Source organism: Pangasianodon hypophthalmus, chromosome 14 (assembly GCF_027358585.1).
Source record: "Pangasianodon hypophthalmus isolate fPanHyp1 chromosome 14, fPanHyp1.pri, whole genome shotgun sequence".
NCBI classification, from domain to species: domain Eukaryota; kingdom Metazoa; phylum Chordata; class Actinopteri; order Siluriformes; family Pangasiidae; genus Pangasianodon; species Pangasianodon hypophthalmus.
In genome coordinates, this window is record NC_069723.1 from 4,026,475 (window position 1) to 4,052,590 (window position 26,116).

The 26,116-nt window shown below is 36.6% G+C and overlaps 1 protein-coding gene across 2 annotated transcripts in view; it reads right to left on the reverse strand.

The window, feature by feature from the left end:
- Window positions 1-26,116, reverse strand: part of lrfn1 (leucine rich repeat and fibronectin type III domain containing 1) — a 153,107-nt gene that overhangs the window by 77,504 nt on the left and 49,487 nt on the right. For both annotated transcript variants that reach the window (XM_026943294.3, XM_034310385.2), the window contains exon 2: window positions 6,033-6,165. The gene's annotated coding sequence lies outside the window, so the exon portion shown is untranslated. The remainder of the gene's footprint in view (window positions 1-6,032; window positions 6,166-26,116) is intronic.

The window sequence follows — 26,116 nt, forward strand, 5'->3', positions numbered from 1 at the left end:
ATGTTATTGATGTGTTATTAAATAGAGAGTAAAGAGAAATATGTATGCTTCATAAGGTCAATGTGAAGAAAATAGTTGACTTTTTTACACTTATTTTTATTTACTGCAGTAATATTACAGTCATCATATGGAGAAACTCGGAGGACGAGTTGATTTGCATTGACTCCGCCCTGTGTTTTGCATATTCATGAAGGCAAACTTGTGTAAATGAAATAAAAACAGTGATATTTTCGTCTTTTTTCCTTCATAGCTGTTACTGCTTTTCCTGAATTCAGCTCATCGTCTCATGTGGCTTTGCATTATTAAAGAGAAAAAGCTAGAAATGGACGCACACACACACACACACACACACAAACACACACACACACGCCTGCGTGTCTCCATTCAATCTGACGCTGGCCAAAATATGACTTTAAAAAAATAACATTTTGTTTGTCTGACCTTTGAACTTTGAGTCGGCTCTACGGAAGGAGGTCGCGCTAATTAATTCTGGCATCATGACTTGACAACCTGCTGTCTCCGTGGCGACTGTGTGTGTGTGTGTGTGTGTGCGATCTCAGCAGTCACTCATGTCAACACGGATGTACTAGCAGGGACAAAAATGTCAAAATGCTGCTGTTAATTAAATACTGTTTTTTTTTTTTTAATAAATGAATAGTTGATGTGCGTGTGGCTTTGTTTATCGAAAGTGAACGCTGAATGTCACACTGATTATCTGAGGGTATGTTATTTAATTTCAGGCTGGATAATTTACTGCAATATATCAGGCAGGACGTTATTTCTCCTGAACGCTCCGAGATAAAATCAGCATCATGGAGAAAGTCATGCTAATTATGTACGGAATAAACACCGCGTGTGTCACGCTGTTAAAGGAAAATAATGAGTGATGGGGTTGTGTGATGAAGCGGAGTTACTGTTAACACACTGAAGGTGCTTATTTTCCTATAACAGCACAACTCTGGGTGTTTTATTCCGCTTTCACCACAGCAAATTTCAAATTCTGAAGTTAGTACGACAAAAAACAAAAACGCAGCTCGTCATGTGACCGAGAAACCGCAAAGAAGCGAAAACTCCTTTTTGGAAAAGTTACAGCTTTACCTCTGACTGTTACAAAGCTCTGACACTGGAGACTCCTTCCATATACGATAAATAAACATCTCACAAAATATCAACGATTACGTACGTTTTTTTAACCCGTTTATTTACAAAGTCCCTGTGAATGAGCTGTTACTATAGAAACGGTAACGTATTAGATCGAACACATTAATATAAATGTGCGTAACTGTAACGATGCCTTTCATAAATGTATATATTTTAATTAAAATTTAAATTTAAAATGGTAATCTATATTACAAAATTCTTCCATTATGTATGTTTAATGTAGTTAAAATTGCACGATGACGAAAATAAGACAGTTTAGATCTAGCTGTTGTGTTTATTTTGTTATTTGTCTTTAACATTGGTGTTCTTCATTATATTTATAGATAATTAATATAGCAAAAAATACAAAACAAAGTTACGAAAAAAAAAATACATTCATAAGAAAGACTTCCATTCCTTGTTACCGACATTAGCGCCTGGTGGGAAACTTGCGTATAAATGCGTAGTGTTTAACGTTAACGTCTTTAATCACAACTTTGTTCACGTTTATTTCTAGGAATTTACTGAAAAAAGAGCTAAAGATGATAAGCCCATTGTTAGACACACCCACAAGGTACAATTCCGTCAAAACGTTTCCAGAATGTTATTTACATTTCCGAAAAATCGATATGAATCGCTGTGGCTTTTCCCCATCAACTACTGTCCTACTAATGATCAGAAAAAGGCATGGTATGATGACGATGACATCATCAATCAAGTGCCAGCTGAATACACTCGATCAAGGACAGACTGGAACACACACTCGCTACATCATCATTTATTCCCTTCTTTTTTTTTTTTTTTCAAATTCCCAGCATTCTCATTCAGGTTTTTTTTATGTGTAAAGGAAAAACACTGCAGTATGCTGTATCAGATTCTGCTCTCGGGTTTCAATCTACATCCCTTAACCAGTTATAATCACGTTAGCGAGCCTGCACAAGCTAGTCACGACAACGCTGGAGTAGGTTTCCTTCCTGCAGCAAGCAGAATAACACATTACAGCACCAACGCCGCATAGAACCCATCAGGAACTGAGCAGGAGAACCCTGACTTCTCTTTCCTTCTCATTTCAGTCAGCAGACTGAGTGTCTCTGTGACATCGAAAGGTTGATTGAAAGGTCTTAGGGTGGTTAAGGTTCTGGCTCTAGAGCAGTGGGATTTGACCTTGCAACCTTCTGGGTTCTAACTTGACAAATTGCATCAAAGATCCTGAAAGAGCCACAAATTCTAGGTTTCTTTTATATTCCAGATGAAGCAAAGCAAACAAAACAGCACAAACCTTCTGAATCAAGAACTGACAACTGGATCTGAGTATGAACTCAAGAAAATCTGTTTTTTTGAAGGCTAAGAATGCTTATTTAGCCAATGAACCCTTCAAGAATCCTTAAAGAACCTCGTTCTTTTCTAAGAGTTAATACATATTTCTAACAATTAATACATACACACAGAAATAAATGGCTCTTCAAGGATCCTATAAAGTTTCTTTGTAGAAACATATAACAGTGTTGTCCTATCAGAAATGGAAGACTTTAAGTAGAACCCATGTTTTGGAAGCTAAGAACCCATAATTCCCCAATGAACCCTTAAAGAACCCATGAAGAACCCTTTGCTGTAAGATTGTGTGTAAGAACTGGGTAATTGCGTGGAAAATTATTACTCATTATCTTCTTATTGATATCTAGAACCTGTCAGGAGTTTAACCTTTAGCTCTTGGTGCTTGGTACACTTTTAGAAATTCAACATAGCACCTTTGAGTTCCTCCAGTGGAACAACCGTAGAACCTTTCTGTTTTTGCTTCTTGTTTAAACCCTTAAAGTGGAAGTTAAGAACCTTTTCTCCAGTGAACCCTGTAAAGATTTCCCTGAAGAACCTTTTATTGTACAGTTTGACAACATCTAGACTTAAGAGTTCTTCAGTTGTCCTTCTCAAGAAACATGTTAAGGAGCTGTGTGGAACCCACACAACAAATATTTTCCTTTTAGTGTAATTTCTGAAAGAACCCTTAATTATCCAATATACACACAATACAATTAATATATACAATCTTCAAGGGTTCTTCTTTAAGGGTTATTAGGTTCCTACAATGGGTTCTACATGGAACCATTTCTAATTGGAAAACTTTAGATGTAGGGCTCCACATAGAACCTTTAAGTGTACCCAAGAGACATAGAAAATTTTGAACATTTAAGGGTTCTTTAGCTGTGCCTCTTAACGGTGCTGTGTAGAACAGCGTGTTCAGCTATCAGAAAGGGTTTTGGAGGCTAAGAACCCTTAATGATCCAGTGATTCCCTTAAATAACCCATGAAGAACCCTTTTCTCTACGAGTGTACTAGTGTTACATTTATTTTATAGCTACACAGTTAAATAAAAACACTCTTTTCTGCTCAGTAGGATGTTTTATACAATATTTCTAAGCGAGACTCCATTTTTGGTTCCATCCTAAATTCAAGCAAATCAAGGGCCCTAGAATTCTGATTAGGAGATCAGACACTCTGAAATCCGAGCAAGAGGCGTGTACACGGGCTCGAGTAATCCCTCCTTACACTCAGCAAGATGAGAAGCTTGAGGTGCGAGAGCTATATAAAGACATCATGTGATCACATGTTCCAGGTGATTCCTGGAAATGGCTAGTGTTGCTATGCTAACTTAGGTAAGAACATTGGTAAGAAAAAAAATAAGAATTAAAAAAAAAAAAAAAAAACTGACTGTCATCCTGGCAGTTGACAGAAAAACATCCTGGATAATAATTTAAAAACAGAATGATATTAAAAACAATAGATAGTAATAATAATAATAATAATAATAATAATAATAATAAAAACCCTAAATGTCATACTGACTCAAAAAAGGATCTGGATAATAACTCTTCAAAAACTATATTACAACTAAAAAATAAACTACAATTATAATATTGGAGGAGGAAAAAAAAACATGACTAAAGTAAATAAAATTTCCTGCAGGTTCAAAAACAACCAAGATAATAATTATTTAATAAATGAATGAATGAATGAATGAATAAATGAATAAATAAATAAATATATAAATAAATAAATAAATAACTGGAATTTAGATAATTAAAAAATTAAAAAACAAAAAAAGCACCTAGCGTAAATAATTGCTAAACTAGCCCACAATGAATCAAAGTATGAAAAAAAATCATATAATCAATAATAATAATAATAATAACAATAATAATAAACTAACTAAATAAATAAATAAATGTCATACTGGTTCAAAAAGCGTGTGGGAATAATTTTGATAAAAACTGTTAATAATTGTTCAAAAGCATATAAAATATAAAATAAAAAAAAAACCTAAATATTATATTGCTTCACAAAAATGCAAACGAAGAACACTAACTGTTCAAACCATAATATAGTTTGCAAAAAAAGAGAAATTATCATTTGTTAATTGCTAATCTATCCCATCTAATCCCATCTATAACACTAATTGCTAATGCATTAATAATGACACGCATAACGAGGATTTGATCTTCCGTTCCATCCTCTCAGCATTCCGAGCACGTTTCCGCTCCGCATCCTTCAGCCTCTAATGAATCAAGTGCACAAGTTTTCTTTTTCATTTAAGCCAATTTTCTTTTCGGACGCTGCAGCGTTGATTGCTTGAAGCAGAACAAAACAAGTGAGAATGACGGTGCCGTCCCCCGAGCGTCCACGTGAGGGGAATGATGAAATGTGTGAAGGGAGAGGAGAGAGAGAGAAAGAGAGAGAGAGAGAGAGGGAGAGAGAGAGGGAACGGAAGACGAGTTTCATCATTATTCTCCTCCGCTGGTTTCAAGTAGACGGGCTCATAGCTACAATAATTAGATCTCAAGCACTCGGGGTCATCCAGCATGTATGTGTGTGTGTGTGTGTGTGTGTGTGTGTGTGTGTACAGGTTTTACTGGCTGTTGAGAGCACAGAGAGATCAGAGCATGACATACAGGTTACCCAGCATGCACCAGCGACCGGAGGAAAGGACTCGACACCCGTCAGCGAAGTAGCAAAAAAAATTAGCGAATAATTCAAACTGGATTTCATGAAGTCCAGTGGATTGTGTGGTTAGCTTGTTAGCATCTTAGCTTGTTATCTTTCGTGGTGTGGTGGCTTTTTTGACGTACTGAATTCACGACAGAGCCCTAACCTTAACATGTTCATAAGTTTTTCACATGTAATTTAGTGAAAATAAATGAATCGTGAAAAAAACACATGAAAATAAGTGAATCATTTATAGATGCACATGAGAATATATTTGTATCATTTGTAAATATTACATGTGACAATATAAATGAATTATTTTTAAAAGACACATGTGAACATAAATGAGTCATATATAAGAATCACATGTGAACATGAATGAGTCATGTATAAGAATCACATGTGAACATAAATGAGTCATGTATAAGACTCACGTGAAAATAAATAAATTTTTTAAATTTTTTAAAAAGTCACATGTGATCATTAATAAATCATACATGAAAAAAAGGAAACACGTAAAATAAATGAATAATTTGTAAAAATCATACGTGAAATAAAAAATCATGTTTAAAAAAATTATGAATCGTATGTAAACAAATCAGGTGAAAATAAATAAATCATTTGAAAAAGGAATCACATGACTGTAAGGTAGAGAATGTGTAAAAATGAAGTGAATATAAATGAATAATTTGTACAGGTCACATGTGTAAATAAATGAATCATATGTAAAATATATGAAAATAAAAAAACATGCACTACATGTAAAAAATAAAATTGAATTGTGTGTGTGAAAACAATGCAATACTACATATTAAAAAAAAAACACACAAATGAATCACGTGGAAATAAAAACACATGCACTACATGTGTGTGAAACGTGACTTTTCTATAACGGATTTCTAATTTGTTCTTACGTTGCATTGTAGCCGCCGCCATGTTGAAATGATGTCACAAACTTCCAGCTTGGAGAAAAAGGAGCTCTTGAGGAAGTCCGTCTTTTCGAGTGGAAATTAGAAGTTTGCTCCGTTAGCTACCCTCACACAAGACCTGAGGGAAAAAAAAGAGAAACGAGGACAGGATCCTGATGAACGAGTGTCTTTATTTACATTTTCAGGTGGCGCTTAAGTACCGCTGTGTTTTCTGTTTGGTGTTAATCTCACACACACACGCTAATTTGTTAGTGTGTGTGGTGAAGTGTGTCGCTATTATTCTCTCACATTAGACTGGTTTCTTTCACACAACAAGGTACATTTTTGTTAATTTAATATTATCTGAAAATAGCTACACCTTGACACACCACTTCCACACAGCAGCTACACGAGGAGCCATAGCTCTAACAACTGCTAGCAAACTTTGCTATTGGTTTTAAGCACACAATCTAAGAATTAGCCTAATGTTAGCAAGCTTAAACTAATAATAGTGAACGTAAATATTGGTTTTAATAACCTGATGCTAGCTGACCTGCTAGCATACTTACCTACTGGTTTTAATGTTAGCTAGCTTGCTACTGAAGCCTACTGATTTTAATTAAACAGTAATATTTAGCCTAACATTAGCTAACTTAGCCAAGTCAAAATGCTGAGGTAAAATTAGCTAAACTAAGCTAACTTAGCTCTGAATTTTTGCTCATTTGTAATGGCAACATCAGTGATGATGATGATGATGATGATGATGACATAGCTTCAATGATGCAAACAAACTAACTTCCAGGTTTCTGTAATACTCTGACCCAGAGATATTCTGACCAAGCCCACTCAGTGAAACAGGCACTCAGACCACACCCACCCACTCTTCAGACACTTTGACCACACCCAATCACACACAAAGACATTCTGACCACACCCACCCAAAAAACATACATTCTGACCACACCCACCCACTAACACATACACTCTGTCCACAGCCACCCACTAATGAACATACATTCTGACCACACCCACCCACTCTTCAGACACTTTGACCACACCCAATCACACACACAGACATTCTGACCGCACCCACCCAAAAACACACACATTCTGACCACACCCACCCACTAACATACATTCTGACCACACCTGTCCACTAACACATACATTATGACCACACCCACCTACTAATACATACATTATTACCACACCCACCCACTAACACATACACTCTGACCACACCCACCCACTAATACATACATTCCAAGTCAAGTCACACCCACCCACTAACACAAATTCTGACCACACCCACCCACACAGATACTCTGAATACACCTACCCACTAACACATACATTCTGACCACGCCCACCCACTAACACATACATTCTGACCACGCCCACCCACTCTGACTACACCTCCCAACAAGCACTCATATCATGCCCACCCACTGCAGCTATTTCTATCAAATAAAAACATTCTTAGAAAAACTTGAATGCATATATTAAAACAATTTTTTTTAATTTATGCAAATATAAAATTGGTTAGTAGTAGAGCTACACAGCTACACAATATCAGCTAGGCTTTATTGGCAAGTTGCTTTACAGTTAGCTAAGCATGCTATTTGATATTAGCTAGTTAATATTAGTATGCCACAAGATAACTAGTCATATTGTTAATTTGTTAGCTCAACGATTAACAGAAATGATACTACTTGTGATTATAGTGTCATTGTCAAGGATTTTATTAGCAGATTTCTACCACATCTGAGGTAAATGTCGACATTCCTTTTACGATTGACTCACTTCCACTGTTGTTGTGCTTCTATGCAAGGCTAGCTAGCTATGTCTTAGCCTGTAAACATTTTCCAGCTTTCTCATGAATCCATGCTCCCCTGCTGCCTATATATCCATGCTAATCACTAATATTAGCTGTCTTTTCCTTTTTTAATTTTTGTATTTTAATGGGGTCAAAATAGTCTTGTTCACAGTGAATTAAAAAAGGTTTAATGAGTGTGTGACACTGTGTTGATGTTTCTCAATATGGCCGAACCCATGAAATTTGGGTTAGCAGTTGAAGGCAAGTGTGTTTATAGAGTCATTTCTGAGTGTTTTCTTAGCAATTGTGACATATTTAACTCATTTCCAGTGTCATTGCATCTCCACAATGCTAGTTATCTATGTGTTAGCCTTAATCATTTGCTAATTTATGCTAGAAACAGGGAATCCATGTTTCCCTGTTGCCTAACAACAGTGTTTTCACGACAACTGTTGAACAGCGTGATCTTTTCAGTGGTCTGTTTTATAATAATCTGAGTTATTTAGGTGAGTTAGAAGCTAAATAACTAGATACTGGACCTTTTTTTTAATGAGGTCAGCATGTGTTTTATGTCACAATAAATAGTCTTGCTCAGTGTGGATTTTAAAAAGGCTACACATAACTACACAGTTTTTGAGTTGCTGTGAAAGTTTATGAGTTGAGGACAGTGTTGATGTTTCTCAATATGGCCGAAACCATGGAATTTGGGTTAGCAGTTGATGCTAATAGTGATTATAGTGTAATTTCTGGGTGTTTTACTAACATTATTTCAACACATCTGAGGTAAATGTTAACATTCCTGACATGCTTGACTTATTTCCACTTTTGTCATGCCTCTGCATAATGCTAGCTAGCTATGTGTTATGTCCAGTCATTTGCTAGTTGTTAGAAACAGAGAATCCATGTTTAGCCGTTGTCTAACAGTGTTTTCACAACAGCAGTTGTACAGAGTCGTCTTTTTTAGTGGTCCGCTTTTATAATAAAAGTTATTTAGGTGAATTCAGAGTGTTTTCTTAGCAATTCTTCAACACATCTCAGGTAAATGTTGATATTCATTCAAATGTTTGATTCATTTCTTAACCTATGCTATGCCTTAACCCCAGTCATTTGCTAGCTTATGCTAGAAACAGGGAATCCATGTTTCGCCGTTGCCTAGCAACGGTGTTCTTATGACCAACTGAACGGTGAGTATATCTTTTATAGAAATTAATTCCATTGAACCAGTCACAGATTTGCGGTGGATTTCATGCCCACTTCATTTTGTCGCTCTCTTTGTTGCTCGCTTTTCTTTCTTCATCCATCTTTCTCTCTGCATCTCTTTCCATCATTCATCCTCCCTCGTTCCCTCCCTCCCTCTCCTTCATCCATGTTTCACTGCAGTGTGTCGTGCGTTTAGGGCGGATAAAAAGCATCCTTTATGCGGTGCTCGTGGCAGGTGTGAGGCTGCTTTAATGGATTCTGCGTAGGCAACCGAGAGGAACTCGCGCCTCTGTGTGTGTGTGTGTGTGTGTGTGTGGCATTCCGTAAGCTGTCTGACACTTATTGTTTGCAGAACCTGAGCTGCTGCCACCATGTACTGCATGTGTGTGGAAATCTACAGGATTTTTTCATCAGCTGAGATTGAAGAGAGAAAATAAAAAAGAAAGAAAGAAAAAGGGAAAAAAAAAAGCAGCCGCTGTATTGCGACTGAATTATTTATCGGCTTTGAGATGAATTTTAAATTTTTAAGCCGTGTGCATGAAGCTGTGTAATATCCCACTGTACAGAAAGGGTTAGCAAAACAAAAAAAATCAAGCTCAAAAACAAATAAACGAAAACGAGTCTGATATGTACATGTTACATATGCAGTGTTTGGTGTGTTTAAATGGAACTCTGGTGTGTTCTCCGTCTCGGTGCGGTTCGTAGTCATGTGAGAACACAGCAATCACAATCAGGTCTGAGAACGGCAAAGCTAGGTGATTCTTGTGATTTGTACTGGCAAAAAAAATTATATAAAATATATAACACATAAAATGTTGTAAACTAGTTATTTTTATAACGATCTAATTTAGTTATTTAGCGCCGGCTCACTCACTACTCAGACTAATAGATCCAAAAACAGCTTAAAGGCAAATCAATCTCATGAAAAATTAGCATGACAAATTTGTACGAAATACTAACTAAGAAGAGCATCGATAATCGTACAACTTTTTTTTTCTTTGGCAGTTAAGAAAAGCTTTCTCTTTACACCATTGTGTCTTGTTTTTTTTTTTTTTTTTGTCTAATGGCAGACTGCTGAATGCTAGCGAAATGTTCACGAATATATCTGACAAGTTCTAAGTACAAAAAAATACCATTTCTTGTCACGTCGACACCGGAATCAGCGTCTAACTACATTCCCAGAATTCAGCGCGGCCTACAAACATGGCCGCTGAGGACTACCTGAGCATTCATGTCATGTCAGAAAGATCATATTTATGAGTTGAACGCACATGAATGCCACCACAATGTCGCAATTATGAGTGGGAAACTCTGGATTTTCTTTGAGCTCCAAGTTTTCAAGTTTGGGCCGTGTCAGTAAGAAAACATGGTGGAATCAGTGGATACAACATCTGGAGTTGATGGTAAATTTGTTGAAATTGGATGGGTATTTAGCAGTGATATGTCTTTGTCAGGCGTTTGTATTTACAATAAAACAAGCTAATTGCCTGCACAAAATACAACAGCATTCTACAATTATGATATAATATGTAACAATAAAGTAAAAAAAGCAAAACACACCTGATGTGCATCGTTTGTTCTCCATTTTCTGGAAGTAGTTACAAAAACTTGCTGTATTTTTTGTAGTTAATTAAGAGAAGATATATCTTCATCTTGCACCGACCAAAGTGACTTGAACGCACTGATGTCGTAATTACAACTTCCCAACTTATAAATACAAACTTCTCAGGAGGACTTGAACGCACAGTACAACATTCAAACTTTCTCACACTCACCAGATTACTGATTACACACACCTGGACGCAATTACCTTCACAGCACACTCTCACAGTATTAAAGGAATTTCAGTTCTCACAATCATTGCGAAGTATATGTGCTGTGTCATTTACTACCATCTGATACCAACCATTTGATTCCTGTTTGTTTCTCTGTTTTTTTTTTGTTTTTTTTAAATCTAGTTCTGGTTTTCTCGTTTTGTGATTGTGCCAAGTCCAATGCATGTTGTTTGCTCATCACCTTACTCTTGCCTGTTTTTTTTTGACATAATTTTTGGATTACATCTCTGTCTTGTTTGTTATGTACCTGCAATTGTGTCCTCAACTGATTCCTGACATTTCTACAATATTCTTCATTAGACTGTTACTCAACACTACAGTTACAATATTTACAGAATTAAAAAAGAAATGTGTATAATCATCATGGTGATGCCTTCTGTAAGAGAAGTTTGTTTAACATTTATAGAAGGAGTCTCCAGTCTCAGCGATTTGTAACAGTTTTATGACATCCTCGGACGGAGGAGTTTTTACGCTTTGCAGTTTCTCACTAACATGACAAGTTGCGATTTTTTTTGTCTTATTACCTTCAAGAGAGAGAAAAAAAGAGAGAGAGAGGGAACGACTGTTTGTAGCTGCTATAACATAAGTGACAACAAGAACTAACTTGTTTTTCTGGACATTCCACAACATTAAATAACTATAAATGGATAAAAAATATGACATTACTGTGGTATAAGAGGAATAAAACACTTAGGGGTGTAGTAACAGTAAGTTAACTATCAAAAACAACAAAGTAACCAGACACATTACTAAAAAAAATTATAAGAAACAAAAAAAGAGTAAAGACTACAGTAAACATACAGTATGCAAAATGGCTAACGCTAAAGAGGAACTGTCCCCAATTTACACAGGTGGGGCTCCATCAAGGAAAAATGACATTTCAACCCTTAGCCACGTCATTCTCATTACAAAACTGGAGAACGCAAATCTAAATTTGAAGCCTCAATGAAATGTTAAAGTTTGCTTTGGTGTAATTCTGGCATCGAAGCGATATGAGCTCGCTAACTGACCAGCGCCTGCTGCTTCCTCCATCTGCCTCCACCAACAAACAGCTGCTACATGTTACTGATCTCAGAACAGATGAGGCTTCAGCTAACAAGTCCACTGAGAGTTTTGCTATGACGATGGGGTGCCGGGATCCAACCTGCCATTTTAGTGGGGACAGATGTATGACGGCTCGGTTTTCTTTAACTTAAGCACACAGAAACACCCTCAGTTTTGCTCATACTGCCCTAAAATTAACGCTGATTCAAATTATAGTATGGCCTTGAGCGTGAAGATAATTTGATACTTCCATCAAATTACTTAGTAAATAAAATAACCAAGCTAATACTGTCAGTACTCAGGTAGAAATCAGTTGTTATATTAACAAGCTAGCTAAAGTAGTTGCTTCCAATAATCCACATGTACTTACTAGCTATTTAGCCAACTAGGTAACATTCACACATATGCTGGATATTTACGTAGTTACCCTTAAAATTAAAACTAACATTCAAACTAACATTCAAATTATCAAAGGCTTACTTACATAAAATTAGAAAGCTAATACTGTCATTATGCAGGTAAGAATCAGTTTCTATGGTGACAACTAGTTGCTTTAAAGTTAGTTTCTGAGTTAAACTGAGTTAAGTTTAACTAAAGGTAACATGCACTAGACAGAGTACATATTGTAATCATATGCTGTATATTTGCATAGTTAGCCTTAAAATGAAAACATTCACAGTAATAACTAGCAACTAGTGACTAATCAAACTAGCCTACATAAATTGCTTCTTAAAATAATGTCCAAAGACTTAATTGTATAAAATAGCAATGCTAATATTGTCAGTACAAAAGAATGAATCAAAAGAATGCTAAATTAGTTGCATCCATAAACAAAGATGTGCTAAAAAGCTAGTTAGCTAACTATGTAGCATACTGTATCTGTATATTCACGTAGTTGCCTTTAAATTAAATCTAACATTAAAACATTAAAAATAAGTAGCTAGCAACCAGTGGCTACTCAAACTTTCACCTACATAAATTTTTAAAACTTCTAGACAAACTTTATCCTACATTAACTGGTTCTTAAAGTCATGTTCAAATACTAACTTGAATAAAATAATCATGTTAATATTGTCAGAATGCAGGTATAAATTCAATTCAATTCAATTCATTTTTATTTGTATAGCGCTTTTTACAAAGGTCATTGTCTCAAAGCAGCTTTACACAAACAAAAGTAAAGTGAAGTGTGTGTGTGTGCCGTCTCTGATGAGCAAGCAGGGCAACGGTGGCAAGGAAAAACTCCCTGAGATGGTGATAGGAAGAAACCTTGAGAGGAACCAGGCTCAACAGAGAACCCATCCTCATATGGGTTTACACTGTAGTGTGCGTGTGTGTGAGCACAATGTGTGTTGGTGTAGTCCATGGAAAACAGCTGAAGCGTTTTCGTGGCAGTATGAAGCATTGCCGGTGGACAGGTCCAGAGTGAAGGGGGGGAGGTCTGGATCACCGGCAGCTCAGGAGTGTAGCTCGGCAGAAGGAGAAGGAAAGTGTATAAAGTGTAAATCAGCTTGTATAGTGACAACAAGCTGTGTCCAGTAAGTAGCTACTTAGCTAACTAGGTAAAATTCTCTAGCTATATATTTACATTGTTAGGCTTAAAATTAAAACTAAACAGAAGCGCCCTCAGTTTTTGTTCCATCTACCCTAACTACAAAGAAAAAAGCGATAAAGTACTGCGAAACAAAAACTGTTATCCAGGTTGTTAGTAGCGAACTAGCTACACATGAGCTAGCTATATTGCGTACATCATACCTACATTCACACTAACCCATATCATACAGGAACTTTCTAAGGAACCCCCCGAGGAACCATTTTCTTCTACAAGTGTAGCTATGTTGTAGCTATATTGTAGTTATTTTGCACAAATTAAAGCGTTTTACAAATCTTTTACATTTCAGCAATATTTCCTCTTGGCACTCTTAAATGAAAAACACACACACATATTTCTAAGAGAACACAGACACACTCTGTTTTGTGTCATCTCACAGCGGTTCTTGTGTAAACCAGGCTCTCCAAGTACGCATTGACATTTCTGACTGCGATCGAAGGGATTACTCCTAAAGCCTCTTCCCTCCATCACTGTCTCACAAGGATGGAGAGAGATACTGAAGTGTCACTGCGTTCCTATTGAATATTCACTCACTCACTCGGTTCTCGCTGGTTCTCTTCAAAGACGGCGGTACGATTTTTCAAGAAACCTATGTCCTGAGATCACCCAAGAAGTAATTAAGTTCATGATGAATTCCTTTTAGTAAAGAAATATGACAAAAATGTCAAAATCCTGAACGTGATCCACCAATCATTTAAAAATCGTGAACAAATAACTGTACCTCCACACTGGAGAACCTGAGATAAAAAACACCACTTCTTTCTGGCATTCTTGTTCTTCACACCCAGCCTGTTCCTGCATGATTGAGTCAATTTGGCAATTAATTTTTTTTTTTTCTCAAATAGATGGTTCCTTCCTATTTTTCAGAAGGAACAGTTTTAGCACATTGGGACATAAGAAAAAGTTTAAATTTCAAGAATTTTCCACAAATCAAGATCACAAAACCAAGATAATCCAAAAAGCAAACAAGCTTCAGGGCTTCAGAGGAAAAAACTGCCATAGTCTTGTGAAAAATATTAGAACCCTTAAGGGATCTTTGGTTGTTCCTCAGGGGGGAAACCTTAAAGTTTCTATTTAGAACCCTATACAAAACACTATAGTGTTTTCCTATTTAAAAGAATGGTTCCAATTATATCATTTTTTGGAAGCGAGGAACCCTTAATTACTCCGTGAACCCTTAAAGAACCCTCAAAGTTCCCTTTTTTCTAAGATTATATGTATTAAGTGAGTATGTGCAAAACCATTTTTTTAAAGCTAAGGACCCTAAATTATCAAAAAAAAAAACCTACAGAACCATTGAAGAACCCTTTTGTACTAAGAGTGATGTGCTGACAGACTAAGAACCCTTAATGAACCTGCAAAGAACCATTTTTTTCTAAGAATATACTGTATGTATTAACTGTGTAGGTGTGTACAGAACCCTTTTTTGGAAGCCTTATTTTTCCAATGGACCCTTAAAGAGCCCTTTTTTTCTAAGAGTGTATGTATTAACTGGGTAAGTGTGTGGTACAAACTCAAAATTATTGCTCACTGTTTTCTTCTTAATATCTAGAACCTGGCAGGCATTTAACATTTAGCTCCTGAAACTTGCTATACTCTTAGGTTCTTAGGTATTTCTCAAAGGTTCACTGAATAATTACAAGTTCTTAACTGTCTGATAAAAAACATTGCTGTGGTTGTCCAAGATGGCAGTGGCAATAGCATGCAGCGGCTGCTCCAGATCCAAAATGGTGCTATTTTTATTCTTAGCCTGACTTTTTAATGGTACATGGACATCGGAGCAACCGATGTTCGTGTCTACCATCTCCAGACACTACTAAAGTACAAAAATCATGCAACGACCGACCTGCCTGATGATCTGCTGGAAATGCTACTCAGTCTCGGCTTGCTGTGGGGACCAGGCCTCCACTCCTTAGCGACACCTGATGCCGAAGGCAACGATGCTGCTTGCAACGAAGGGACGTTGCAAGCAGTGTGCGAGGAAGTGGAAGCTCGGCAAGAGGGTGGGGGTCCATGCTAGGCAAAAAATAAACCCTAGCCAGCCAGCTTTCCACTGCTCTGGTGCAAGAACTCTGTGCTAGTTTCTAGTTACTGCTCGTTGCTGGTTGGATTGTGACTATTAGATGCAGACCATTTTATTTACCAAGGGAATTCACCACTGTCCTTATAGTCGGAGTGTACACTCCCCCCGAGCGCTAATGCTAAGGAGGCGCTCTGTGATTACAATAATTACTGTGCTGTTGCACTCCCATCCATCATCATGAAGGGCTTTAAATGGCTCATCATGAGGCACATCAAGACCCTGCTGCCCCCCTCACTGGACCCCCTGCAGTTCATGTATCGGTCCAACCACTGGCAGTCACTCGTCAGGACAAAAAGGAAACATCTGATTGGAAAGCTGAACCTGCTGTGCCTGAACACCTCCCTCTGCAACTGGATCTTAGACTTCCTGACTGGGAGACCTCAGTCAGTCCGGATTGGGAGCAGCAACACCACCACACTGAGCATTGGGGCCCCCCAGGGCTGTGTGCTCAGTCCACTGCTGTTCAGTCTGCTGACTTTTGACTTTGTAGCAATGCACAACTGGAACGACACAACCATGGTGGGTCTTGGTGTTCACCTGGCGGAGAACCTCGCCTGGTCCCTCAACACCAGCTTCATAACCTTGAAAGCCCATCAGCGTCTCTACTTTCTGTGAAGGCTGAGAAAATCCCATCTCCCACCCCCCATCCTCACCACGTTCTACAGTGGGACTATCGAAAGCATCCTGAACAGCTGCATCACTGCCTGGTTTGGAAATTGCACTGTCTCGGATCACAAGATCCTGCAGTGGATAGTGAGGACAGCTGAGAAGATCATCAGGGTCTCTCTTCCCTCCAGCATGGATATCTACACCATATGCTGCAGCCGCAAACCCACCAGCATTGTGGATGACCCCACACACTCCCCACACAAACTCTTCACCCTTCTGCCGTCTGGCAAACTGTACCAAAGCATTTGGGCCCTTACGGCCAGACTGTGTAACAGTTTCTTCCCCCAAGCCATCAGCCTCCTCAATACTCAAAGAGTGGACTGACACACACACACACACACACACACACACAGTCTCTCTCTCATACTTAACTGAACACCATCCCACTCCCTTTGCACGTCTGTATTTACTACCTGCATTTTTTTGCCGCTACTATATTTATAAAAATATTGTATATGATTTCTTGTCACTACTATACTCTCCACCTGCCTGCTACCCCAATAACTGCTATGTCCATATATGGTATAAGCTTATTTGCCGAATACTATGTCATAGTTGTTACGTTTACATTCACAGCACTTCATTATATTGTTACTCTTTTGCACTACTGTTATATCTGACACTTTCACACTAGAACTGTGTACTGGTCAGTGTTGCACTGTCTCTTACTGTCCTGTTTTAATAGCTATTGTACTGTCTTGTTCTGTTTGCACACGTTTGCATGTGCACTTTATGTAGCAATGTGTAGTCTCATGTAGTTCTGTGTTGGTTTATGTAGCACCATGGTCCTGGAGGAATGTTTTGTTTCACTGTATACTGTACTAGCTGTATATGGTTGAAATGACAACAAAGCCACTTGACTTGACTTGACTCGTTGTAGGATTCTACATTCCAAAAGAATTCTTAATTGTTCACAATTTTTCTAAGAGTGTACTATAAAGGGTGCTGGGGTTTGTAACCCTTGGAAGAACCCTTCAAGGTTCTGTGTAATAATCTACAATAAAGTGTTTTGTGGTCAGAAAGCCTTAATTATTCAAATTTTTAATAATCATTTTCTTCTTAATACCTAAATACACTTAAAAAATAGGTCTTTAAGGGTTCACTGGATAATTAAGGGCTCTTAGACTATTCTACTTGGAACTTGCGAATCCGATAGGGAAACACATTTTACTAGTGTTCTCCATAGAACCTTCAAGGTTCCTCCAGAGGGACTAAGAACAAACCCTTAAGGCTTCTGTAAGAGTGTAGTTTTAAGATGAAAAGATTTCATAGAACTTAGAAAGAAGAACTTATTTCTGTCTTTCCCTTCTTCTCCACTCTTCTATCTCTCGTTCATCACATTCTGCCGATTCCTGCTTGATGTCCATGGCAGGATTTAATCACTCGAGCAATTGATTTTTGGAAGAGATCGTTTCAGAGATGCTTATTTGGCAGAAGCAACAGTATTAACATATTGAACGCGGCCAATAGCACCAACGCTGGAGGGAGAGTTACAGTTTTACAGAATCCCGTGCTGTGAGAAAACCGTAGGAGAAATCAAGTGACAGAATTAGTCTGTAATTGTTCTAGAGTCATATTTTTTCTCTAGATGCAAGCTATATTTTGTAATTGCTTGTGCACAAATGAATCAGTCTTTCTGAGTCACTAAGGTGTTATAAGTTTATCTGCCAAGGTGTTTTAAACATTCATGAAGTCGTATTTGAAATTGTGTGTGTGCTGAACTTGATTTATATTCCTTGAGGCAGTGAATTATTTATGGTCAGTGACCAAGATTCACTGCTCTGTCATACAGAGAATCAGTGTTTGAGTCAGTGAATCATTTAAGTCAAGACAAAGATTTGCTCCACTCTCATACTGAGAATCAATGTTTGAGACAGTGAATCATTTTGGGCATGATGATGATTCACTCCTGTCTTGTTCAACGAATCAGTATATTTGAGTTAGTGAATCCTTTTGGTCACAGTCAAGACTCCCTCCTTTCTCGTTCAGCAAGTCAGTGAATCATTTCAGTCAAAATAGAGATTCACTTCTCTGTCATACAATGATTTAGTGCTTTAGGCAAAGAATCATTTCAGTCAAGACAGACATATACTCCTCTCTCACTCACAAGTCAGTGGTTGAGTCAGTGAATCATTTCACACAAAATAGAGATTCATTCCTATCATGTTTAGCGAATCAGTGTTTCAATCAATGAATCATTTCAGTCAAGATAGAGATTCACATCTCTGTGTTTGAGTCAGCGAATCATTTCAGTCAGGATAGAGATTCACATCTCTGTCCTACAACAAATTAGTATTTGAGTCAGTGAATCATTTCAGTCACAACAGAGATTTGCTTTGCTTTCGTTCAATGAATGAGTGAATGAATCAGTTAATCATTTCAGTCGAGACAGTGATTCATTCCTCTGCCATACAGCGAATCAGTGCTTGAGTCAGCGAATCCTTTCGGTCATGCTGAAGATTCACATCAGCTTGATAATCAGACGTCATAATAATCAGAGTCTCAGATCACTGTCTAAGTCAGTGAATCATTTCAGTCAAGACCAAGATTTGCTTCTTTCTCATTTCAGTTAGTCAATCATCTCAGTCATGACTGGAATGCTGATTGGAAAATTGCTGTGGTATAAGAGGAATAAAACACTTGTGGGTGTGCTGTTATAGGAAAATAATCAACTTCATTGTGTTAACACTAACTGTGTTTCATCACACTACCCTGTCACTGATTATTTTCCTACTGGAAACTCATCTGAGGCTCAATTTTCTGAACAGAATTGAAATATCTTACAGCTGTAGCACTTTAGACGTATTAGTTTTACAGATTTAGCCGTCAGAGACAGCTTGTAGTGGTTAATAATCTGGATATAAAGAATTAAGTGCTCAGAGACACGCATTTGTTCAAAAAGACACCCTCGCCTCAAAACGCCATCCATCACGAGTCCTGACACGAGTTAACATTCTCGCTCCGAGCCCTGAACACAACGCTGAGGGAATCGATCACAACATCACGCCACTTTCAGCCTGCCCTAACTGCGGCGTTTCTCATCACGTCTATAGCTGCGTCGCTTAAATCAGGGGCGGAAACTCTGGAGGAAGTGATATCATCTTTGATTTATGCATTCGGAGTAAATATCAGAGTGGTCATCATTCATCCAGGAGACAGGAGGCAGCGCTTGATGGAGTGGTGATGAGCGAGGGCACATTTTTCAGCCTCGGGATGAACATTGACTATTCATTAATTTAGACAGCGAGGGAGAGAAGAGCGAGAGACAATGCGAAAGAGAATGGAGAGATAGCTGATTTATGGTGATTGATGGAGACGTGAACAAGTTTCCTGTTTACACCTCGGCAAAGCTCATTGGTGGAAAGTGAGATCAGAACACTGGATTGATTGGATTGATTTATTGATTGATTGACTGACTGATTTATAGCGGCTAATACTGCACATCTCATTTGCACTTCATCATCCCGATGCCTTTGTACATTGCAAAAAATATTTTTTCTCTACTACTATTATACAATTTCATAATTTTATACACATTATATATTTTAGAATTTTTTAAAAAAATATGTAATGTAGCAGAATAGGGAGCCGCACACTGAATCTTTGTATCTGTAAACATTTATTTATTTTGTTTATCGCCTTTCCAATACCCAAGATCGCTTTACAAAGCATGTTACTATATATTTCTGTGTTTATGTCTTATTAATTAATTACATAACTCACTTGATTTTATGAATTATGGCCTTATAACTACAAATTTGTAAAACATTCACAATTTTAGAACACAAAGGAAAAAAACTAGGATTAGCAGTTTTAGCAGTTAGCAAAATTAAAAAGTTAATTTTAGTGAGGTTATGAGGTGCAAAGCTAGCGGTCATAACTGTTCTTCTGACCGTAATTATATCTTGCTTGTTTCAGCAGATTTAAATTTAATTTATCATTGGATGACAATGATCAACTCAGCAAAATGTTGTACTTGTCATTCTGCCGAAGTGGAAAACTTGTATAAAACACCTCTGTATTTTACACCTTTATACGTTTATATACATATATATATATATATATATATATATATATATATATAATTATATATAAATTAGTAATGAAAAGGACAATTTAAAAATTTTAATGAATTTTTCATTTAAAAAATAATAATTAAAATTAATAAATAAAACTTGCAGTCCCCAATTTTCATGCAGATACCGGAAATATTATATATATATATATATATATATATATATATATATATATATATATATATATATACAGCCACACCCCTTATCATGTGACCTGGAAGTAGTGTTTTTGTAAAAACTATTTCCTCCATCCAGACCACATGGTGAGTAACATTTTAAAACAATAACTTTCAAAGTCAGTAAGTCTGGATGTGATTTTAAAAAAAAAAAGTTAGAGAGCACATTGTTAGTCTTAAAAAATACAAGCTTTTTTTGTAATTCTTTTTTGTATTGAAAGTTTACATTTTCGACAACTGCAAGGACTATGAACGCATTTTGAGCTAAATGCTGAATTAGTCTAAATTAGCGTGAAATGAAACAATTTTATTGACAAGTCATGACTTTTGGTTGTCATTTCAGGTTCAACACCAAGGAAAAGAAAAATATATGAAAAAGAGGGAAAACATTCACTTATTTCAGCATCATAACTTTGCCAACGCTGAAAAAAGTTAACACTAGCGTTGTAGCTTTTTTCTGATACTTTTTTTTTCGAACGCCTCTGAATCTTCTTGTCTGATGCATATGCAAAGAGGCAGCAAGGAAAACAAACATATTCAACAATCACAAATCAAGAGTCTGTTTACCGAAATGTACATTTCATACAGTGCAGGAAATGTGGGAAAAAAAGGTCAAGTACATCATCCTCTCACCCTTCAACATTAATGTTCTCTCGCCGCATGCACTCATGGCACCCCTGTCCTGCTGTACAGAATGCGAAATGTCACGTGCGACGCCTACACTCCGGACTGTAAACAAGTGAGCGCGGCGTGACAGTGCGAGGAGACGATCTCGTGTGAATTTCTCCCGTGTAATTACGGCTCTGTCATCACGTTCAAACGCACACCCTTGAAGCTTTTTAAAGCCTCTAGCGACACAGAGCTCGATCTCAGCAGCGCTGTTGTGTGCACGCAGAACAAAACGCAGAGTCTGCTATCAATAACCCCTTTGTTTCTCTTTTTCATTTCAAACTTTTTCATCAAACCATAATAAAATCTTCACTCATTAACTGAAAGCAGCAGAGTAAAAAACACACATCAGTCAGTGAAACGCTCAGTTCGCATGTGTGTTACGAGTGTAGTGCTAATATGTGAATAAAAAAAATAAAGCAAAAATAAAGCAGATCGTGTGAGTAGGATATTCATACAGGTTAGCAGATCAGAAATAAAACGTGAGTCAAATTTTGTATAGGTCCTTCTGCAGAAATGCAAAATTTGCATAATTTTTTTTTTTTTTTGCTAGGATGCTTTTTAAATTACTAAAACATATATTTATTTATTAATTAAGTTATTTAATTAAAATAATTTAAAATATAATTTTAAGTGAAAAATATTCGATTTTAAATTTCTATTCAAATAAATGTATAAAATTTATATTAAATGAAAAGGTTTAAATCAAATTCTTATTAAAAATTTAGAAAATGAAAAAGTCCCTTATTTCCAGGCTGATACAGAGAACAATCCAATTCATCACGGAATCATAGCAGTTTTAAATAATGTATTTTTGACTAAAAATATAAAATATTGTATTGCTCATTTTACTGAAGTGGAAAATTTGTGTAAACAACTCAGTGTTTTGTTTTTTTTTTAAATCCCAGTATTTTTTCCACCAGTATGTCTTTTCATTTAAACTGAAAATAATTTGCTGGATTTTTTTTATTTTTATTTTAAATATTTTAAAATTAAGAAAAAAAAAATAACTGAATGGTTTTAAAAATAACTGTATATAAAAATAACAGAATATAGAATAATTGTAAATTAAAATTATTCTTTATATGTATATATATATATATATATATATATATATATATATATATATATATATATATATATAAAGTACTTATAATATTAATAATATATTGGATTAATTCTTTAAAAAATTATAATTTCATGCCAATGCCTCAAAAAAAAAAAACCTATATTTTGCCACACCCCTAATCATGTTACCAGGAAGTAGTGATAGACCATGTGTTTCGTCTGGACCACATGTTAAGTGGAACTTTTTTTAAAAAAGTAAAACTGTTTAAAAGCCTGACAATCTGGATGAAAATGCTACGCCTCCAACGTTTAACAAAAATGCACAAAATTTTATTCCCCTGACATTTTAACTGATCACGAAACTGAACCGTTCGGTTTTACATAATTTGCTTAATTTGTTTAATTGTTGTAGTAACTTTTCATCTGTCAGTTAGGTTGTTTATCTCTAACTACCTTCTGAACTGGCTGCAAAAAAACATTTAGAGAAAATTAAGTTGAAAAAATTGCCCGAAAAATATTCATGAAGTGGAATAATCAAATTATTACACAGCAAAATAAATATAATTTTATTTATTTTTTTTAACTTTTTTTTTGCTCTACTCTCTTGCACACATCCTTCTTCTTGTCTGTTGCTAAATTCTGTCCCTAAATTAAATCTCACGCTTCATGTGTTCCGGCATGTTTGAGCTTCTTCCTTGCTAAGACACAGGGGAGAGTGTATATAAATTTGATATCACAGATGACTCACTCCTCTTTTATTCTCTCTCTCAGGAGTGTTTTGTAATATCTGTGTTTTTAAGGTAAAAAAGAAAGGAAGTGTAGGAGAACCCTGTCATCTTCAGTTTGCGTTAAAATGATGTGGGTCACACCACTATGGATAAGAGGCGAAAAAGAAAAAGGGATGGATAAAGGGATGGATTAAAAGCCTAGTACATAAAATACACACATACAAACATGCTGGTTAAAAGGTCTTTAAAACGTATTTTACACCATTTAAATTTTTTTAATTGATAATTACATCATATATCTTATGTTAATTTTGTAGCAAATAAAAAGTGATAATTAAAAGACATGTATTGTTTTATATATATATCTTTTAATTTCCCTAAAAGTATGTAAGTGAGACAAAATCAGAAGAAAAAGAAAATATTAAAAAGCTAATCGCACATATAGAGGAAGAGGATATGAGTAAAGAGAAGGCTGATTACAAAATGAGGAAAGAATGTTCAACAGAGAGGAACAGAGAATGAGAACTAGATTAAAGGACAGATTAAGACAGATAAAAGAGAAGGTGATGAAAGGATAAGAGGAGAGGAGGATATAAAAGAGGAGAGGAAATTAAAATAGGGAGTAAAACAAAAGAGAGGAGAATGAATGACAGGAGAAGATAAAAGGACATCAAGTGAAGATGAAGAGGACAAAGTCAAAGAGAGGAGAGAAGATGACAGGAGAAAAGGAGAGAAAAAGGTGAATAAATGAGAGGTGAGAAAAATAGATGAGAAATGAAGAAAGGAAAGAAGATTAAAGGAGAAGAGGAAAAAAAGACTGTGAATGAAGGACAGAAGAACAGGATAGAAAAGATACACCACCACATGTTACCACCACCATGCTTCACAGTGGGGTTGGTGTTCTAATGGTGACGTCCATTTTGTATGAAGAAAAGGCAACAACAATCTCAATGAAAGGAGAGGAAGGTGTTCAAAAAACAAGAGGAAAGAAGAAAACAGGAGAAAAGGATGGAAAAGAGAGAGGAAGGAGGAAAGGAGAGATGGGAGTTGAATAAACCAGAGATGAGGTAGAGAAGATGTTTAAAAATGAAGGGGAGAACAATTAGATGACAGAAATGTAGTGATTGTGAGAAAGGGTAAAGGGGTAATAAGGAGAGAAATGAGATGATGGATAAAAGGAGAAGTGTGCAGGATGGTGAAGGACAGGAGAACAGGATAGAGAAGATACAGTGAGCATGATGCTACCACAACCATGCTTCACAGTAGGGATGGTGTTCTCAGGGAGAAGAGGAAAAGGGTGATTAATGAAGGAGAGGCGAAGAACATAATGAACATAAGGATGAAGAAGAACATAATGAACATAATCCTCAATATGATGCAACCACCAACATACTTCACTGTGGGGATGAAGGAGAAGAGAGCAGGATGATGAAGAGATGAAAGGAAAGAAGAAGGAAAAGTGGAAGAGGAAAGGGCAAATGGGGTGGAGAAGATAAATGAAGACAATATAACATTGCCATAGAGAGGTGAAGAAGGTGTTCAAGAAAAAAGAGGAGAGAAGATAACAGGAGAGAAGGATTGAGGAGAGAGGAAAGGAGAGAATGTGAGAACAATTGATGAGAGAATGGAGTGATCAGAAATGTGATAAAAGAGAATTGGAAAAGGATTGTGAATGAAGGACTGCAGAATGGTGTGGAGAAGATAAATGAACATTGTTAAGAATGAAGAATATGTGACTACAAAGTCAATAAAAAGAGAGAAAGAAGTTCAAGAAACAATAGAAGATGAGAGGAGAAAATCATGGAGAAGAGAGAAGAGAAGAAGGGAATAAGCGAAGTTGAGAAAATTAGAAGAAAGGATGCAGCAATCCTGAAAAATGGTGGAAAGCAAGATGAATAAGAGAAGAAAAGAGATAAAAGGAGAAGAGGAAAATGATGAACAGGGTGGAGAAAAGAAAAAGGATCAGGTGGAGAGGGGGATGGTGAATTGGTGGAGAAAGGATAGAAAGAAAGAAGAAACAGGGGAGAATGATGATGAACCACTCAATGAGCCCATGAGGAACTGAGCAACTTCTAAGCATGAAGGAAGGAGAGCAAATGAAGATGGTCAGGAAACCAGGACAGAAGAACAGGAAGATGGTGAAAGGAAAGGAGGAACATAGAAAAGAGAAGAAGAAGGAAATGCTAAAGAAATGAAGCAATGGGAAAGAAGTGCCCCTGTGAGATTAAACCCGTGGCAGTGAGGCGAGGAGACGAGGAAGGAAAGGAGAGGTGGTGATTAGAGAGGAAAGATGGAGGAGGTGTTTTGGAGAAGTGTGAGGTGATGACTGATGATCTGAGGATGAAGCATCTCTTCCTGAAGATACATGACACACTGAGCTCCTCTGCTAGGATCATGGATATAATAGAAGCCATGATTTAGGCTACAAGGCACAACCTGATATTTACAAATTAAAATATTCATGGAGTTCTGTCCAAATTTCAGCTAGGTGGCTAAATGTTTAGCTAACACACATTTAGCCATTGTCATGTACTCTTATGCTTAACTGGGATGCTAAATCTACTGCAAGGTATAGTATGCAACTGACCCTCTTAGCTAGCTGTATGTTTAGCTAACAATCCAAAAACAGTCTACTGGAATAACTACATCTTTCACAAGAAAGCATATGTAGCTGACTCAGCTAGCTAGTTGTATTTAGCTAACAGTCCAGATGACACCCACTATTAATAATTACCAGGGCTGAACAGATCTCCTAGAAGAAACCACACATAGCTGATTCAGCTAGTTAGTCATATGATTAGCTAACTGCCCAAATCTGTCTTCTAGCTGAGTAAACCTGATTTTTCTCAAGAAGCTACATTCGGCTAACTATGTTTAGCTAACTGTCCAAAATCTGTCTTTTATTAAGAGTTAGCTAAGGTAACTAGATTTTCATCAAGAAACCACACATAACTGCCTCGGCTGGCTAACTATATGTTTAGCTAAAAGTTCAACAAGATCTACAGAAAAGACCACACACATTTATTTCAGCTAGCTAGTTATGTGTATGGCTAATAGTTTATCTACTGGAATAACTAGATCTATTCCACATAGCTGATTCAGCTAGATTAGCTATAT